Source organism: Molossus molossus, unplaced genomic scaffold, assembly GCF_014108415.1.
Source record: "Molossus molossus isolate mMolMol1 unplaced genomic scaffold, mMolMol1.p scaffold_m16_p_12, whole genome shotgun sequence".
Classification (NCBI taxonomy): Eukaryota; Metazoa; Chordata; class Mammalia; order Chiroptera; family Molossidae; genus Molossus; species Molossus molossus.
This window is the reverse complement of record NW_023425347.1, coordinates 30,860,427-30,870,779: the sequence shown is the minus strand read 5'-3', so window position 1 is coordinate 30,870,779 and position 10,353 is coordinate 30,860,427.

Genomic DNA, 10,353 nt, shown 5'->3' with positions numbered 1-10,353 from the left:
CTCTACATTAATGCAATTGACTAGCTTGTGACCTAAAATTTCAAGTGTGTTTGCTAAAAGTGTGCTTAACCTCTTCAAGCTCCAAACTTCTCATCCACAAACTGGAGATAATAATAATATCTACTTAAGCACTGAAGTGTTAATGAAATGAAATAATACATGCAAAGCACATAATACGCATTCAACAAATGACAGCTATTATAATTGCCTCAAAGCACCAATGTGCAAAAATAAAAAGACAGATTAGCCCTTGCTGGTGTGTTCAATGGTTAGAGCACTGGCCTGCCCACTGAAGGGTCAAGGATTTGATTCCTGCTCAAGGACACACACCTGGGTTGCAGGTTCAGTTACTGGTCCTGGTGAGGGTGCATGTGGGAGGCAATGGATCAATGTGTCTCTCTCATATCATGTTTCTCTATCTCTCTTTGCCCCCTTCCCTCCCTCCCTTCCACTCTCTCTCTAAAAAAAAAAAAATCAATGAAAAATAAAATAACCTCAGGTGAGGATTAACAACAACAAAACAGATTTTAAAAAAGACTCTAAAATACAAAAATCCTGACTCTACCACCTGCTGATTGTCTGGCCTTTAACCTCTGTAAGCTTCAGTTTCTTAATCAGGCAAATAAGGATGAGTCGCTAACAACAGCCCTGGATGGTCTGGTTCAGCGGTAGAGTGTTGGCCCAAGGATCAATGAGTCACGGGTTCGATTCCAGCCAAGGGCACGTACCTCGGTTGCAGTTTGTCCCTGGCCCTGGTCGGGGTCGTGTGAAAGGCAACCAGTCGATGTGTCCATCTTATGTCGATGTTTCTCTCTCTCCCTTTCTCTCACTCTCACTCCCTCCCACTCTCCACTCCATCAGAAGATAAACAGAAAAATATCCTCGGGTGAGGATTAAAAAAAAGAGTTGTTAACAACAGATGTGTTGGCGAAATGTGTTATTTCACGTGAAAATGGTTTAATAACAGTAAAGTCAAGTACAAACTTTAGCTAATGTTAATTAGCACTCTGTCCCAACTCTACCAAAAAAGATGAGAAAAACTGTGTTAGGAAGGTGTTGCTTTACAGTTAAATTAATTTAGCTTTTATTATGGGCTGCACTCCTTAATGTGACTGGGAAGCAACCACTGCTGAAGTCATCACTGAAAAGCCATACACCATCCACATTGCCACCAAAAAGAATTTGTGAGCTAACACTGTGGTAACCAGTCATCTTCCTCAGCTGATCCTTTTCTCCACATGAGAAATTTGAAGCCCATACAGACACGTCAGGTCTCCTGAGAAAATGTACATTCAAAAAAGATAGCCAGCAGCCAATTACAGCAAAGAAAGAAATGATATTGAATTACAAAAAGTCAATTACTAAGAGAACTTTCTTACAGGTGTGGAATTAAACCTAACACTTTATAAATTCTTGTTCATTACTTGAATGGCCACAGTACAATGAGATGATATTCTTAAAATAAAACTGAAGAAATGTTAACAAGCTGTTCCTGTGTTTTGAAGAGTAGGCAAATTATATAAATAACCAAATATTTCCTGTTGCAGTACTTACATTTTTTTTTGTTAATATAAAAATGTTTTAGACATTTACCTGTTTCCCACTCGAGTTTCTAAAAGCAGCAGTCATTTTGGTGGTAACCATGATAAGCAGAGAAAACAGGGAGACTGGGGATTTGAATGGAATTTATAGCTGACTCATAGGGAGTGTTTACAACGACATTGCCACTGAGATCCACCCATTTAACACCCTTTCATTTCCACCCCATACATTTGTTAGCACATTTAGGAGAAGCTGGGAATGTGAAGGACTAGGAATGCAGTAACTGAAGTTGTTGGTTCTTATGAGTGCTAATTGATTTTGTTTTTCTTCTACCTTTCCTTCCTCCTTTTCCTCTTATTTCCTCCCTACTTTCCTTCCTTTCTTTCTTATTTTATTTATTTATTTTTAATTTTTTCTTTATTGTTTTAGAGAGAGAGGAAGAGAGAGGGACAGAGAGATAGAAACATCAATGAGAGAGAGCATCGATTGGCCGCCTCCTGAACACCCCCCTGGGGATTTGGCCCACAACCTGGGCATGTGCCCTGACCAGGAATTGAACTGGCGACCTCTTGGTACATGGGTTGATGCTGAACCAGTGAGCCACACCAGTTGGGCCATTTCTGATTTTTTTATTATTATTATGGTTCCTAGTTTTCATGCTGGTGAAGTTCTCACTAAGTTCCTTTTTTTTTAAATCCTCACCCGAGGATTTTTTTTTTTTTTTTTTTGCATTTATCTTCGGATAGAGCTAAAGGGAGAGAGGGGAAGAGAGAGAGAAACATCAACATGAGAGAGACAAATCGATTGGTTGCCACCTGCCAACCCAGGACAAACTGCAATCAAGGTATGTGCCTTTAGTGGGAATCAAACCCGAGACTCCCCGGTCCATGGGCCGACACTCTAACCACTGAACCAAACCAGCCAGGGTCTCACTAAGTTCCTTGAACATCCTTATAACCATTTTTTTTAAAACTCTATATCTAGTAAATTGCTTGCCTCCATTTAATTTAACTCTTTTTTCTGGAGATTTCTCCTGTTCTTTTATTTGGGGCATGTTTCTTTGTCTCTCCATTTTGGCTGCCTCTTCATGTGCCCAACAGTAGATGAGTGGATAAAAAAGCTGTGGTACATTTACACAATGGAATACTATATGGCCATAAAACAGAAGACTATCTTACCTTTTGCGACAGCATGGATGGACCTGGAGAGTAAGTATTATGCTAAGTGAAAAAGCCAGTCAGAAAAATCATACCATATGATTTCACTTATATGTAGAATCTAATGAACAAAATAAACAAATAAAATAGAGTCTTTATGACACAGAAAAGAGACTGACAGCTGTCAGAGGGGAGGAAGATTGGAGCACTGAGTGAATAAGGTGAAGGATAAGCAAAATAAAACCTCATAGACATGCCCAATAGTATGGTGATTACAAGAGGAAAAGGGGGTGGGGAGGTGGAAGAAGGTAAAGAGGGAATAAATGGTCACAGAAAGAAACTTGACTTTGGATGGTGAACACAATGCACTATACAGATGATGTATTCCAGAATTGTATACTTGAAACCAATATAATTTGATTAACCAATGTCACCGCAATAAATTCAAGAAAGAAAGAATGAAAAGAAATAAAGCTGCTACTAGCTGTTTGTACAGAAAAGAAAAAAATGCATACCCCAGTCCAACTGGTGTGGCTTAGTGGTTGAGCATCGACCCATGCACCTAGAGGTCGCCAGTTTGATTCCCAGTCAGGACACATGCCCAGGTTGTGGGCCAAATCCCCAGTGAGGGGCATGCAGGAGGCGGCCAATCAATGTTCTCTCTCATTGATGTTTCTGTCTCTCCATCTCACTTCTCTCTCTAAAAAATCAACAAAGAAAAACAATACATACCCCAACAAAACCATTAAAATAGATATGAGAATGATAACAACATTTAGGTTAGTGTTTTTTTCCTCTGGGGAGAAAAGCAGGGAAATAGGATAGAAAGAAGTGGCCCAAGTATGTACAAAAGTATTGGTGGTAATGTTTAGTGAGTAAGTAAAATTCTGGTTTTAGAGCTGTCTGTTTTAATTGTTGAGTTTCATTACACACAAGTATTATTTTTTATGAGAAAATATTACTTAGTAAAAAAATTAAAAACAAAAATTCTGTAATAGTATTAAAATTCCAATTTTAAGGAACAAAATTATTCAGTGAATTTTTATTCTACTTCAAAAAAAATCCAAGAGCCAAGGATTCAAGTACTGGGATCCTTGAGCCTTCTGGCTTTTCCATTGTACTTCCCCAGAAGACTATTCCCGACTCTCAGCAATTCAGAGCCTGGGAAATATAAATAGGCTCCATCTTGGATAATGCAAGTAAGTTGGCCTAGTTTATGTAACTAAGGCTTCTTCTCCCCCATCCCTAAAGAATTGTTTCAAATCTGCATGCCTCTCATTGTTTCCAAAGTGTTCTGATGCTTAGGGTGGGAAAATAATGTTTTAAAGTTTATGGGGTAAGTCTCTCTGCATCTCTCCAGCCATGTATCCTTTTTTTTTTTTTTTATCTGATTACAGAAACATTATACATTAATTGTATAAAACGTGATTACAGAAAAGCACAGAAATTAAAATAACTTGTAATCTCACCCTGGCTGGTTTTGCTCAGCAGTTAGAGCATCGGCCTAAGGACCAAAGAGTGGTAAATTCAATTCCAGTCAAGGGCATGTACCTCGGTTGTGGTTTGGTCCCCAGCCCTGGTCAGGGTCATGCGGGAGGCAGCCAGTCAGTGTATCTCTCTCACATCGATGTTTCTCTCTCCCTCCCTCCTACATTATTTGAAGATACATGGAAAAATATCCTCAGGTGAGGATTTTTAAAAATAATAAATAAAATCACATGTAATCTCATTAACAAGTGATAATCGCCATTCATTTTTTTGGTCCATTTCCTTTCTGTCTCATTTTTGAGTATATGAATACATACCTATGTTTGATTTGTTTATAAAATGGAATCAGACTTATTGATACATTTAAAACCATGAAATTGAACTAAGGGAGTAAGCATACATGAAAAAGATAAGAGGCTCAAAGACTGAGTCTTAGCTAGGGCACAATTAGAGACTAGGGAGAAGAAGAACTAACAAAAAAGACTGAGAAAGAGCAGCCAATGAAGTGGAAGGGAAACCAGGAGAATGTAGAGTCTGGGAAACTAAGAGAATAAATGTATTTCAAGAATACCGAGTCGCCCTGGCCGACTTGGCTCAGCGGTTGGAGCATTGGCCTGCGGACCAGAGAGTCCCAGGTTTGGTTCCCGCTAAGGGCATGTACCTCGGTTGCAGTTTGTCCCCCACAGTTTGTCCCCGGCCCTGATTGGGGTTGTGTGGGTGGCAACCACTCAATGTGTCTCTCTCACATCGATGTTTCTTTCTCTCTCTTTCCCCCCTCTCTCCCTCCCTCTCTATCTGAAGATAAATGCAAAAATGTCCTCAGATGAGGATAAAAAAAAATAAAAATAAAAGAATACTGAGTCAATTGTTACTGATGGGCCAAGAGAAATGACCATTGAATTTGACAACATGAAAATCACTGGTAACCATGAACTGTTTCCATGGAACAGTCTAGGCTAAATCCTGACTGGAGTGGGTCTGAGAAAAAATAAGAGGAAAGAAGTGGAATCAGAGAAACAGACAAATCTTTGAAAGGATTTTGCTAAAAAGGAAAGGAGGACTAGTTGAAGAAAAAGTGTTTTATTATATAAATAACATTATGTTTGGATGCTGATGGGAAAGATCTATCAGAGAGGGGAAATTAAGGGTGCAGTAGAGAAGGGGGAGACATGCTGAAGCAACAGCACAGAGTAGGCTGGAAGAGATCTGGTGCTGGAGTTGAAGAGTTAGCTTCAGATGGAAACATGGACAATTCATCCATTGTTACTAAAGACAAGGCAGGGTATATGTACACAAAAGCATGTAGCTGTATAGATATCCTGGGAATTTGTGGACATTCTTTTCAGAATATGCTTATAATTTTTCAGTGAAACAAGAAGAAATGTCATCATTTGAAAGTGAGGGTGGAGAAAATATTGGCAGTTTAAGGAGACAAGAGAAGGTATGAAAGGGTTGTCTAGAAGAGTGAGAAATACATTCACTAGAGAAATATACTATGATTGCCAGCATTACCAACAACCTACTTGAAGTTTGTGGTCACAAATTTAAAATGAGAGCTGTGCATTTTACTCCAGACACATTGAGCCACCTGAATATAGACACAGAGTAGGCACAGATGAAAATGAGATGAAAACTCAGATTTTGGTCAAGAACAACACTTTTTCTCCAATTTTATACATTCTTCCTCACATTTTTTTTTTCATGGAAAATAGGATGAAACATATCTCTACCAACACAAAATTTTACCAATATTTGCTCTGTATCTGCCTCCTCATTCTAGTCTTTCAGTTACATGGTCATCAGTTTCACTGTATACCCAATTCATCCTGACCCACAACCTGATTCCTGAGTCAGTCCTCCAGGCTTTTCGCAACAGTTTTCATTCATTGCTGCATTCCTCCTTCCTTATCACCATCTCTTGGGTGTGGTAAATTGTTGGGTACCCTAAGGATCACACTTTTCCTTGCTTAATCTTTCCAAACCCTTTCCCCATACTCTTGAATAGGATCTGGGAAACATAAGAACCCCTGATAGGATGTTTTTAGTTCCTTACTCAGATCAAACTTTTTCAGAGGTAATTTGCCCAAACGATGACATAACTTCCAATAATTATCCACTGACATAATGATCTTCTTGCTTCATGATTAGAAACACTTTTTATAAGGGAAGAACATTTCATTGAGTTTTAATTAGAATATATAAATAGATAGTATTGTTTTATGTGCTTGAATTTAAATCAGGGGAAGCTTATTATCAATCATGATCTGATAAAACTGGAATTTCAGGAAGGTGAAGCTTAGTGTAAGTATATGGAGAATAGATGGAAGGACAAAATGCTGATGCTAGGTTACAAAGTTACCCCTGGTACAAGAAATTTAGTGAGATAAAATAGTATTAGAGAACCACATCAAAATTACAACTAAACTACAGAACAACCATCATTCAAAACCACCTGAAATCGAGCTAAATGGAAGTCCTACAACTATGAAATTTAAAAAGAAGCCACATTGAGAGGGGCAGGAGGGGCAGAGGTGCGGACTGGCTGGTACCACACCCACATGTGGCAGATAAAAATCAGGGATACCTTGGCTATGAAGGTCCTCCATGAGGAGCAAGGGGTCACTTTCCCACACCAGGTCCCTCCAGCTCAGGGTTCCAGTGCCAGGAAGAGAAGTCCCCATAAATTCTGGCTGTACAAACCTCTGGGAACTCAGGCTGAAAGAGGCTGAGGTTTCTGGAGTCTCAGGCATTTCCTCTTAAAGGGCCCGCTCACGGATTTACTCAGACTCGCTCCTTCTGGGCTCCAGTGTTGGTTGTTAGATTGAGGAACCTCAAAGGGAAGCAGGGAGGTGGGGCGGGAAGAGATAAACCAAAGAATTTATATGCATATATGCATAACCAATGGACTCAAACAACAGTGTGGGGAAGGCAAGAGAGGGGTGGGAGCGGGAAGGAGGGGGTCAATAGGGGCAAAAGTGGGGGATATCTGTAATACCTTTAAATATATCTGTAATAAGTCTATAAAAGAAAAAATAGTATTTAATTGGCTATATTTACTCAGGTAGGCATTTAATGTTTATAATATTAAAAAATGGCCCAGCTGGTGTGGCATCAACCCATGCACCAAGAGGTTGGTCGCCGGTTCAATTCCTAGTCAGGGCACATGCCCAGGTTGTGGGCCAAATCCCCAGTGGGGGGCATGCAGGAGGAGACCAATCGATCTTCTCTCTCATTTATGTTTCTATCTCTCTCTCCCTCTCCCTTCCTCTCTCTAAAATCAATAAAGAAAAAAAATTTGTTTTAATGTTTCTCACTGACACAATCCATACCGGTATGACGCTTGTTAGGTTTCCCTTTGTTCAGATGTCTTCAAAACATAGTAATGCCTTATTTTTACATAATTTTAAGCAGGATGTGAAATTGGTGGTTTTGAGTCACTTGGCAAGTTGAATTTTTAATTTCTGAGTCATTAATATGAGTAATGTCTAAATAAATTCTGCTAAGTAACTACTTCATTGCCCAGATGCAGCAATTAGTTTGAGTTTTAATTACTAGCGAGGTGCCTTGGGACTGTAAACAGCAACTTCCAACTCTGATCCCAATCACTATGTTATATCTACAGTAGTTTCATTTTGTTATTATTATTATTTTAATCCTCACCCAAGAATATGTTTTTATTGATTTGAGAGAGAGAAATATCAATGTGAGAAAGAAACATTGATTGGTTGCCTCCTGTATGCATCTCTACCAGAGATTGAATCCGCAACCTGGGTATGTGTCCTGACCAGGAATAGAACTGCTACCCTTTGGTACACGAGGCAACACTCAACCAAGTGAGTCACACTGGCCAGGGCTATAGCGGTTTCAGAAACATATAACAGCCAGTACATAACATTAACCAGGAAAGAGTCCATTCTTAAAATCCTTAGGGGTTGAAGAAGATTTTTGTTCCCATGCATTTTGTTGCCATTTACCTTTGTTGCGGAGTCACTAAGGACTAGGAGGCTGGATGGGCCAGTCTTCCTGCAGTGATTCTGGTACATGACCATCAGTCTTCAGTCTAATTATAAAGTCCCTGAGCCATGAGGAAAGAGGTACCTCTGACAGCTCTTCTCAGTGAATCCCAAATGGTCACAGAGGAAGGGGTGTGGTAGAGCAAGCAATTCACAGTAGAAACGATCCTCAGCAATAGTGAAGTGAAAGTTCTCCAAAGAGACCAAACCCGGTTTTGGTCTTTGGGTTGTACATTAGTGGGGGGACTCTCACTTCCTGTGGAAATTCTAATTAGGTTTAGTGAACTGTTTAGAGGATCCTATTTTTCTTAGAACATCTCTTGCCCTGTGTCCTTCCTTCCACTCTCTCTATTGAATTTTCTAAAACTCTATGCCCAAAGTATACCCTATGTATCAGTCAGGGTTCTCCAGAGAAATAGAACCAATAGGACACATACAATACACTCCTTTATTTTATGGCCTTTGCTAGTCTGAAATCTATAGGGCAGATCAGTAGGCTGGAAACTCAGCCAGGGGTTGATGTTGCAGTCTTAAGTTCATAATGTGTAGGACAGACTGTCAGACTAAACTCAAAAGTATTATGCTACATACTTGAGGCAGAATTTCTTCAGGAAACCTCAGGTTTTGCTCCTAAGGCCTCCAACTGATTACATAAGGACTACTCACATTATCAAGGGTAATCTCTTTTACTTAAGGCCAACTGATTGTACATGTTAACCACATCTACAAAATACCTTCACAGCAACACCTACATGAGGGTTTGATTACACAATTGAATACCATAGCCTAGCCAAGTTGACACAAGACAAACCATCATACCCCCACATGAAAATAATTACAAAAATAGCTATACTTTATTGGACATTTACAATATGCCAAGTATAATGCTAGATACTTCACAGGAACTATATTATTTAATACCCACAACAACCCCGTGAGGTAATTATTATTAATCCTATTTTACAAATGAAGAAACTGAGGTGTAGAGCAGTTAAACAATTTGCTTAGCCCGGCTGGTGTGGCTCAGTGGATTGAGCATCGTTCCATAGACTGGGAGGCCCAGGTTTAATTCCTGGTCAGGGCACATGCCCAGGTTGCAGGTTCGATCCCCAGTGGGGGATCAGCTGACTGATGGTTCTCTCTCACATCGATGTTTCTTTCTCTCTCCCTCCCTTCCTCCCTCTCTAAAAAATCATATTTATAAATTTGCTTAAATTCACACAATGGGTAAGCCATTGAGTCAGGACTCAAACCTAAACCAGTCTAACTCCTGACAACTCCATGTTCTAGGAAATCCCTGCAGTCTTTAACAGATCTGTGCTTGCCTGGTCAAGTCTCTAGTGATCATAGAAACTACCTCAAAGCTGAAAGTCATAGGTCTGCGAGCAGCCAGCATGTTCACTGCCATCCTCAGTTCTAGCTCCCAGTTTCTAAGGCCACACGCACAAATTTCCTAAGATTCCAACAGTGTAGTTAAGCAATGTAAGAGTGAGAGGCAGGAAGACAAGCCAACTACTCTGGTTTAGAAAACAACACCCTCAGACCGAAGTTTCCACTTTAGAGAATACAATAGCAGAATTTTGCAGATGGACTCCCTTAACCACTAACATTTCAATCACTAAATCCTTCAAGTTTGTCTTTGGGACCCACCTCATCTAATTATGTCTCTCTTTTTATAATGATCAGAAGTCCACTGCTCCCATATTTTTCTCCATAATCTCATTCAAAACCCCTCTTTTTAGGAAAAGAATGTTTAAAATTATTCACTCAATGTTATCTTTCCCATAGTGATATTTACATTTGAGTGAAACCTTCACATAAATGACTAGATTTCTAATCATGGACTATTAGCCAACAGCTGAGGAGGCATTTAGTAGTTATGGAGACTTCTAGTTGTAGTTCTGAATAATCCCTTGTTATCAACTGGCTGCCTTGTTAAGGCCTATTCAGGAGAAACTCCCTTTTTTGCTGAGGTCCTAACACTTTCCCCGTATCAGTTTCAAGAGATAAACCTGAAAACCAGGAAGATTATGAAACAGTGTAAGAATTAGGCTTATGTTCTGTTTAAAAAAAAAAAAAAGAATTAGGCTTATATGTATTTCCACCAATACTGCTAATAAGATGAACATTAGTATTTCTTCAATCCTCACAGT